This window comes from Herpailurus yagouaroundi, unplaced genomic scaffold (assembly GCF_014898765.1).
Source record: "Herpailurus yagouaroundi ecotype Mexico unplaced genomic scaffold, PumYag 190, whole genome shotgun sequence".
Taxonomy (NCBI): Eukaryota; Metazoa; Chordata; class Mammalia; order Carnivora; family Felidae; genus Herpailurus; species Herpailurus yagouaroundi.
The window spans coordinates 14,165,087-14,176,000 of record NW_024412421.1 but is presented as its reverse complement, the minus strand read 5'-3'; positions in this window follow the sequence as shown (position 1 = coordinate 14,176,000).

Here is a 10,914-nt window from a genome sequence, read left to right as displayed (position 1 = left end):
CCACATACATAGATATATACACATATGCCAAATTAAGTTATTGGGGTTAATCTTATATTTATAATTTTAATCCCATAATCCTATGCTACTAAAACCCCGGAAGGGTAGCTCCTTGTTTTTCTGAAACTAACCTTGAATTGGAAAGAAAATGGATTGAAGATAAACAGTTTTAAATGCAGGTTTTTGTTTGAGAACAAAATCATGGTTCGTAATACCTGGGACGAGAAGGAAATACATCACATTGTATTTGAGAGGTTTTTATATTATTGTGTTTTTGTGGAGAAAATAATTGTGGAATGTATTCTGCAGGTAATAGTTTTCAATATATTTTTATTTTCTCCATTCCAGTACTATTTTATTTGCTATACAATTTTTTTTTTGCAGAGTAACTCAGTTGGCCAGTGTTAAACATATTGTTGCCACCGTGGTCACTGCCCTCTTGATGACTGTAGAAGACAGAAATGCTGTCATTAAAGTAGATGTTTATTTGTACTATTTTCTTCTTAGTCAACACACATTTATGTATTCCATGGTATATTATTTTGTTTTTTATTTATATGATACACTCTTTAGAGTAAAGATATTCTAGTCCTAGTATTTCTGACCCAATCCTAGTATTAATGGGTCCATGCAACTTAAAATCCCCCTGACTGGATGGACTATCTTCAAGGAAAGAATGTGTTTCCTACATGTATTGAGCATCAATCATCTCAGGAAATAGGCTATATATTTGATAAAGAAAGATTAAATGAGATGGCATCTCTAAACTAATTCCCTTATTTATAAAGTAGAACTAATTAATCGCATCTAACCTAATTGTTGAGACATTCTTTCTCTATCATCTTGAAATAGTACTTTGAGTCTAGGTTTAAACTTAGGTTGGTCTGACATTAAAGCCCATAACTTTCAATTAAACAAAACTCTGTAATTATAATGGAAAGCTTGTAATGATAAGAAATAGAATCTAAGTTATGAACAGTGATATGGAAGAACTGAGGAAGAACTAAATGACTCTAAGTGGGAACACTCAGGAAGTCTTCATGGAGAAGTTTTCAAAAAAGATGGGAATGAAAGAATTGGCAGAACAGAAATCACAGCTTTTCAAACACCCAAAACTAAGAGGGGGGACATTATAAAAAGATCACACTTGGGGCGCCTGGGTGGCTCAGTCGGTTAAGTGTCTGACTTCACCCGGGTCACGATCTCGCGGTCCGTGAGTTCGAGCCCCGCTTCAGGCTCTGGGCTGATGGCTCAGAGCCTGGAGCCTGCTTCCGATTCTGTGTCTCCCTCTTTCCCTGCCCTTCCACCATTCATGCTCTGTCTCTCTCTGTCTCAAAAATAAATAAACGTTAAAAAAAAATAAAAAAAAAAAAAGATCACACTTACAGATTAATGACAACGTTTTGGACCTTCAGAAAGATCCAAAACATTGGTGCTCATAGGACACTTTAGGTTTAGCTAAATTGTAGCATGTTTGGTGGATGAGAAAAATGAGGTTCAGAGATGTCTTTGGGAATTTTTTGGAGTTATATTAATCATCTAAGAAGTAAGAGAGACCGGAATTGAACTCTGGTCTTCTAATTCATTACCAGGATTGTGAAGTTGTGTTTTTGTGTATATACATACCTCCCCCCGCCCACCCCCCCCACCCCCCCGCACAAACTTTATGTCAGTTTCATCTAGATCACAAGGCTAATAGGCATTTGCTGGAAGAATCAATGTCTGGGGCATTCCTCTTCCAGCTTGAGTTACCTGTCATCATCTGACATACATCCTGAGTTTAAGCACCATCTCTTGCAGGTACCATTATTAATAGCTAACAGCTATCTATTACTATGCACAAATGAGAGAAGGATAATTGTTAGAAGGAATAGCATAGGAAACTGTCTGAGAAGAAAAACTGTAGAAAACAAAGGCTTCAATTAACCTAGAGACCAAATAAAAGAAAATGAGAAATCACTGAAGGTAAATTTTAATTGCTTTGGATCCCCTCTGTATAGGCAAAGATATCCAGGGCCATCCTATGACTCTTCACAAATATGAACTAGATTCTAACATTTATGTTCCAAGTGAATACAAAAATTTAGGAGTCATTGGAATAATTCTCTTTTCCTAATATATACATTCCTAACTACAACTTTACTTAATGTTTTTCTATTTTTCTCCCTTAATTCAACCTCTAAATTTTGAGAGCAATTCCGTATTTATGAAGTCTAATTTTTGCAAAAGTGAATGGATTATCTAGGCTCAAGGAGAGAGCTATAATCATACTGCAAATAAACTTTAAAAAAAGATACCTTTCTAAATTTTTTTAAATTTATTTTCTACAAAATATGTGATATGATAAGAAAACTCTTGTCTTATCTTTCCAAGACACAGGGTCTAATTGGATAAATTATAGAAGCAAATAAGTGATAAAACATTAGATTTCACTCTGCTATGGAAAAGAGGAACAGATAGTTTTATGAAAAGACAGAAAATTAATAATCTAACCCTGCCAAGGCACAGTATTCTGCTAGAAACTGTGCTATAGTGAATCTTAGAGAGAGTGAGTATCAATAAGTAGTGTCTGCTGGGGCAGAATCTCTCTCAACGGACTTTACAGTTAGTGCTTTTTACCATATGAAATCTCCACGTGACAAAATTTCCAATACCGTTACTTATTTCATAAGTATTTGCTTAGGATTTCCCAGAAATCTGGGTGCTGGGAATATAGCACTCAACAGGACAGGGAGGTCTATTTCTTCACAGACGTGGTGGTATAAGAGAAATAGAAATAGAAATAAAAAAGACAGAGATGATGATGATATGAAAGAACATAACATGGACAGGAAATTAAATGTTTTACATGGAGTGGACAGGGTCATCTTTGAGTTGTCATGTGAAGTTGCCAGGATAAGAGCAAAGGAAAAGCTTATGTCCATCGTTGTGCTGTTCTAAACCATATACAAGAAATAACACATACAAGAAATGAACATGAGGCATAGACCACAGTGGATCAGGGTGGAGGTGGCACAATGTGCTGTGGAAAAGTAGTCAGAGACCACGTTATACAAGTCCTTGTCAACCAGGGCAAGTAGCTCAGATTTACTTCATGTCTGCTGGAAGAGGAGGTGAGTGAAAGTGTCACTCACTTTCACAAGCAAAGGGATGACATATTCTGGTTTGTATATATATATATATTTTTTTTAATTTTTTTTTTCAACGTTTATTTATTTTTGGGACAGAGAGAGACAGAGCATGAACGGGGGAGGGGCAGAGAGAGAGGGAGACACAGAATCGGAAACAGGCTCCAGGCTCTGAGCCATCAGCCCAGAGCCTGACGCGGGGCTCGAACTCACGGACCGCGAGATCGTGACCTGGCTGAAGTCGGACGCTTAACCGACTGCGCCACCCAGGCGCCCCCTGGTTTGTATATTTAAAAAGATCCCTCGGGTTCTCGAATGGAAAGGGATTTTAGGAGACAATATGAAAGCAGGAAACCCAGAGAGGAGATTGCCACAGTAGTCCAAGCAAGAGCTTATTTCGGTTTTGATTACTGAGGTGGTATTAGAAATGGAAGAAATAGAAAGTCCAGATATATTCTGGATATAAAACTGGCAGTATGGGCAACTTTATTGGATGTGTAAGATGAAGGAAAGATGGATTTAAGGGTGACCTCTAGAATTTCTGACTTGAATAACTATGTGATTAGTGGGGCCATTTTTAGGGATTGCATTGACTGGAGAGGGTCTGGTTATCAAAAGCAGACATCCAGACTCCTCTAATGATCCACAATAGAAGGGATAACAGAAACTAGAGTCACTTAGAATTTCCTTGATGGTGTGTATAAATGACTTCTAGAAAATTTTATTGCATTTTGATTCTCCTATATATGAATACCTGAATCAATAAAGGTCACAAGTGACATGATCAGCCTCGGGCAGAAAAAAATCCAGCCACACCGATTATTTTTTTTTTTAATTTTTCTAGAAATAGGAAAAATAAACACTTGATATTAGTGAGTTTATTCTTGGCTGGAGTAAGATGGATTCACCTACGTTTCTTTTCTTTTTTTAATGTTTTTTGATTTTGAGAGAGAGAGCATGAGCAGGGGAGGAGCAGAGAGAGAGAGGAGGACAGAGGACCTGAAGCAGGCTCTGTGCTGACAGCAGTGAGACTGGTGAGGGGCTCAAACTCACAAAACATGAAATCATGAACCATGAGATCATGACCTGAGCTTCTGACACCCAATGGGCTGAGCCACCCAGAAGCCGCCAGATACGTTTCTTAATGGAAGTGAGGAGGGACAGTTTGAAATATTTATCTATAATTATCTTAAAATGGGGGCAGTAGCATTTGTAACTTTATATATAAACATAGCATGTTATCCAGAAAGCATTCCTGAAGTATGTCCTTTCTCTTTGAACTGAAGGCTAATTCTCAAGGGAAGAAGCAGTTTGGTCTTTGTGGTTTAATATATATATATATATATATATATATATATATATAGTATATATATAGTATATATATATTGTATATATATATGTATATATATATATGGCAGGATATATCAGGATATATATCAGGAAAATAACACACTCAAGTCTTGTTTATTGCCATTTATTGATAAAGTTCATCTGGTTATCTGTAAGCTGAGGAGCTTGGCATTTAAGAAATGCTGGGTGCATGGAATTAAAGTGGGATCAGTCTGGAGGGAAACATCTTATACAAAATAAACATAAGAAATTCCTACACAAGAAAACAAATTTAAAAGGATGTTTCTTCCTTGTTATCCCCTTATTATGTTATAAGACCTATACCAGATGTCATGGGAGTTGGTCAAAGGCAGTAAGATTTAGTCCCTCCTTGGGAATTTTTAGTCTTTTGTGTTAACATGACACATTAAAAAAAATCATAGCATTGTGTTTTGACATATAGGTTTTTGTACTTTCAAACTGCTTTAAGAATACGGAGTGAAAATAAATAATGCTTTGTGACTTTAGGAAAATAAAGGTACAAAAATATTTACTGAACTATGCCATACAGAAAAAGTTATTTGGGTTAGTGAATATGGTGAGAGATGGGACAAATAGGCACAGGTAATATCACAAGTCAAAAGCAAGAGCCTAGAGAAGATAGAGTGCATCTTTAAAGTTGGCAGAGATAAACCAAGAACTAAAAATTACAGAACTATTTATTTTCCCTATAGAAACATCAGTAGAATCTAACAGTATTAATAAGTAATGCCTCTTACTTTAATGTGGTGTATCCCAAGAATTTCCTCCCAGGAATGTAATTTAGTGTTATTTGGCTGTCAAAGACAGAAATATCACTTAAGATTTCAATAGATGAATAAAAAAAGTCTCAGAGTTCATGACCTGTTTAGTATTAAAAGAAAAAAAACAAAAAAGAGAAACTAATAAGCACAGATTCTTATTAAGTTGACAAATGGTAATCTATCTAAATTCGTAGCAATTGAAATATTTAATAAATAATTTAAAAGGTATATTCCCTTAATATGAAAATAAGAAAAGAATGGCTGTCCTCACTGCTATGGTTCAATATCATATTGGAAGGGCTGGCTACCACCATTACACAAGGAAAAGCAAAAATAGATCCCAAGATTTAAGATTTATGGGGCAGGGACGCCTGGGTGGCTTAGGCAGCTGAGGATCTGACTCGATTTTAGCTCAGGACATCATCCCAGGATCATAGGATCAGGCTCCCCATGGGGCTCTGGGCTGAACATGGAGCCTGCTTGAGATTCTCACTCTGTATGCCCCTTTGCATCTCTCCCACTTGGAGTCTCTCTCTCTCTCTTTCTCTCTCAGGTTAAAAAAATTTTTTAATTAGAAATTAAAAAAAATTTTTACGGGGGGGGGGGCGGGGGCAGGGGCGGCACCTGGCTGGTTCAGTCAGAAGAGCAGATGACTCTTGATCTCAGGGTTATAAATTCAAGCCTCATGTTTGGTATAGAGATTACTTAAAAAAAAAAAATAAAATCTTGAAAAAAAAAGGTTTTTGGGGAAAAGAAAAAAAAGTGTCAATATTTGCAGATGGCATTGCCATAAACATAAAAATTTTAACAGAATAAGCAAACTGTTAATGCTAAGCAGAGATTTGGAGGGTCTCAGTCAGCTCAGCAGCCAGCTCTTGATTTTGGCTCAGGTCGTGATCTCCTGGTTCATGAGTTCTAGCCTCTCATGGGGCTCTGTGCTATCAGCATGGAGCCTGCTTGGGATTCTCTCTATCCCTTTCTCTCTCTACCTCTCCCTCTTGCATTAGCTTGTGTTCTCTCTCTCTCTCTCTCTCTTCCTCAAAATACATAAATAAACTTTAAAAAATACTAAGCAGAGAGTTTATCAGTATAACTAAATCTATGACAAAAACCTAAAATGTTAAAGATGCCAATTATTCTAAAAATCTATAATTTCTCTTCCATTGAGATCAAAATTAGAACAGAATTTTGATACCAATTCAACATCTTTTCTTTTTCAAATTTGATTTTAGTATTTACTGAGCTCCATTCTTTAATATAAAATAATTATAGTAACACTAGTGTATTCCTCACACTGCCAGGTAAGGACTTGCTACGAAGCTGTAAAAATAAAAATAAAACAAGAAAACAATAAAAAGCAAAAACGAACAAACAAAAAAAAAACAATGGCATCCCTGCTTCAGGTGACTAAGCATATTCAAGTTCACTAGCCAATAATCAAACGTAGTATGACAAAACATGCAAATACAGAAACAGTAAGCTATTATTATAAATAGTAAGCTATTAATGTAAACTCAGAAGGTCTAAAAAGGTAGATACAGCCAAATGTTGGTGAAAATATTAAAAGTGAGAAGATTCATAGACTGCATCTATCTTGTGATCCAGCGATGACATACGAAGATAAGTCAATATGCCTGATATTATTTATTATGTTTTTATGTTTTTCTAACTAAGATGCCAGGGACACTGTACTCATCGACAAAAGGAGAATGAATATTAATTATGACTACTTAATAAATTCTAAGGGCAACTCTGGGGCTTTTAGAAGTAATAAAATGAATGCACATGAGCCAACATACATCCACTTTGAAACAACGTCAAGGGTAAAAACAAAATATAAAATGAACTTTCTGGTAAAATAACACCTGTATTAACTGAAAATGCAGTCACACAAATATACGTTTTACAAAGGCTAGTTATTATCATTGCATTATGTGAGAAGACAGAATGGCCCAACAACTTTTACTTGAGGTTCATAGAAGCAAATGAATACATAAATAAAAATAAAAATTAAACAAATATAAACGTGTTTAAGGAAAATAATAAACAACCTATGTCTTGGATTTAGGGTCAGGTGGAGGAGAGGGAGCATTACAAAGAAGATAAGTTGTGGTCTGTTTATGGAAGTTCATACATGCTAAAGAGTCTAGACCAACATGGAAGGTCCCATCTATGTAATTTGTTATACAGAACACAAGCCCATAGGATTTTAATAAAAATTCTGACTAAAAGGCAGGTTTTCAAATATATTTCATATTTGGTGAAATGCCCAGACTACCTAATCCCCCCCTAAAAAGTCTCCATCCACATTTAATAAAGACCCTTAGAAATCCTACTGCAATGAAAACTTAATTTATTTACCTGAGGATTTCTCAAATGTAATTATATATATGTATATTTTTACTGAAACACCAACTTCATCTTTCCAGATATATGCATGTGGTATAACAGAATATGAGCATTATTACTGAAATCAAAAGACAAACAGGATTTTTAAAAAGTGGAAGGATATGGTCAAATCTAATTTTAAAAATCAAACCATTTAAATTTTATTCGGTATATATTAGCCAATCAAGTTTCAAACTTAAATGTTTAGTAATTATTTTTATGTTCTCACTGAGATCATTATGAGATCATTATACAGTGATCTTTCTGTCTTCTGAGCCCCTCCTATTCTTCATTTTTTATACTAATTTTTATAAGTTTATTTTTAATTTACATCCAACTTAGCATGCAGTGCAAAAAATGACTTGAGCAGTACAATCCAGTGATTAATCCCCTACATATAACACCCACTACTCATCCTGGCAAGTGTCTTCCTTAATGCCCCTTGTCCGTTTAGCCCATAATCCCACCCATAAAACTTCCAGCAACCCTTATTTTGTTCTCCATATTTAAGAGTCTCTTATGTTTTGACCCCCTCCCTGTTTTTATATTATTTTCCTACCCTTCCCTTATGTTCATCTGTTTTGTATCTTAAATTCCACATATAAGTGAAATCATATATTTGTCTTTCTCTGACTGGGTTCGCTTACCATAATGCACTCTAGTTATTGCACATAGTTGCAAAAGACAAGTTTTCATTCTTTTTGACTGCTGAGTAATACTCCATTGTATATATATATACCACATCTTCTTTATCCATTCATCTGTTGAAAGACATTTGGGACCTTTCCATACTTTGAATATTGTTAATAGTGCTACTGTAAACATTGGGATTCATGTGCCCCTTTGAAACAGCACACCTGTATCCTTTGGATAATGCTGAGTAGTGCAATTCCTGGGTCATAGGGTAGTTGAATTTTTAATTTTTTGAGAAGCTTCCATACTGTTTTCCAGAGTGGCTGCACCAGTTTGCTGTCCCCCAGCACTGCAAAAAGGTGCCTCTTTCTCTGCACCCTCACCAACATCTGTCATTGCCTGCATTGTTAATTTTAGTCATTCTGACTGGTGTGAGGCAGTATCTCACTGTGGTTTTGATTTGTATTTCCCTGATGATGAGTGATGTTGAGCATTTTTTCATGTGTCTGTTAGCCATCTGGGTGTCTTCTTTGAAAAAGTGTCTATTCCTGTCTTTTGCCCATTTCTTCACTGGATGATATGTTTTTTTTGGGTGTTGAGTTCGTTGTTTTTTCTAGGTTTTGGATTCTAATCCTTTATCCTATATGTCATTTGCAAATATCTTCTCCCATTCCGTTGGTTGCCTTTTAGTTTTGCTGATTGTTTCCTTCACCATGCAGAAGCATTTTATCTTCATGAAGTCCCAATAGTTCAGTTTTGCTTTTGTTTCCCTTGCCTCCAGGAACGTGTTGAGTAAGAAGTTGCTATAGTTGAGGCCAAACGGTTTTTGTCTGCTTTCTCCTCTAGGATTTTGATGGCTTCCTGTCTTACATTTCATTACATTAGGTTTTTCATCCATTTTGAGTTTATTTTTGTGTATGGTGTAAGAAAGTGGTCTAGGTTCATTCTTCTGCATGTCGCTGTCCAATTTTCCCAACACCATTTGCTGAAGAGACTGTCTTTATTCTTTTGGATATTCTTTCCTGCTCTGTCAAAGATTAGTTGGTCATACACTTGTGGGTCCATTTCAGGGTTCTCTATTCTGTTCCATTGATCTAAGTGTCCGTTTTTGTGCTAGTACCATACTGTCTTGATGATTACAGCTTTGTAATACAGCTTGAAGTCCAGAATTCTGATGCCTTTGCTTTGCTTTGGTTTTATTTTTCAGGATTGCTTTGGCTATTCAGGGTCTTTTCTGGTTCCATACAAATTTTAGGATTGTTCTAGTTCTGTGAAGAATGCTGACGTTATTTCTATAGAGAGTGCACTGATTATGTAGATAGCTTTGGGTAGTATCGACATTTTAACAATATTTCTTCTTCAAATACATGAGCATAGAATATTTTTCCTTTTATTTGTGTTTTCTTGAATTTCTTTCATAAGCTTTGTATAGTTTTCAGTGTATAGATTTTTCACCTCTTTGGTTAGGTTTATTCCTAGGTATTTTATGGTTTTTGGTGCAATTGTAAATAGGATCAATTCCTTGATTTCTCTTTCAGCTGCTTCATTATTGGTATATAGAAATGCAACTGCTTTCTGTGCATTGATTTTATATCCTGCAACTTTGCTGAATTCATGGATCAGTTCTAGCAGTTTTCTGGTGGAATCTATATGTGGGTTTCACATATAGAATATCATGTCATCTGTGGAGAGTGAAAATTTGACCTCCTCCTGGCTGATTTGGATGCCTTTTATTTGTGTTGTCTGATTGCTGAGGCTAGGACTTCAAATACTGTGTTGAATAACAGTGGTGAGAGTGGACATCCCTGTCATGTTCCTGAACTTAGGGGAAAAGCTCTCAGTTTTCCCCCATTCCTTTCATATATGGCTTTTATAATCTTGATGTATAATCCTTCTATCCCTACTTTTTGAGGGTTTTTATCAAGAAAGATGCTGTATTTTGTCAAATGCTTTCTCTGAAACTATTGAGAGGATCATGTGATTCTTGTCCTCGCTTTTATTAATATGATGTATCAGATTGATTGTTTTGTGGATATTGAACCAGCCATGCATCCAGGTATGAATACCACTTGATTGTGATGAATAATTTTTTTAATGTACTGTTGGATCCAGTTGGCTGGCATCTTGTTGAGAATTTTTGCACCCATGTTCATCGGGGAAATTGGCCTATAGTTCTCCTTTTTCGTGGGGTCTTTGTCTAGTTTTGGAATGAAAATAATGCTGCCCTCATGTAATGGGTTTGGATGTTTTCCTTCCAGTTGTATTTCTGGAACAGCTTCAAAGGAATAAATGTTAACTCTTCCTTAAATGTTTGGTAGAATTCCCCTGGAAAGCCATCTGGCCCTGGACTCTTGTATTTTGGGATATTTTTTTATTACTAATTCAACTTCTTTACCTGTGATGGGTCTGTTCAAATTTTCTATTTCTTCCTGTTTCAGTTTTGGTAGTTTATATGTTTCTAGGAATTTGTCCATTTCTTCCAGACTGCCGAATTGACATATAATTGCCCATAATATTCTCTTATTATTGTAGTTTTGCAGTGTTGGTTATGATCTTGAATCTTTGATTATTTTTACTTTTAATTTTTTATTTATTTATTTATTTATTTATTTATTTATTTATTTATTTATTTA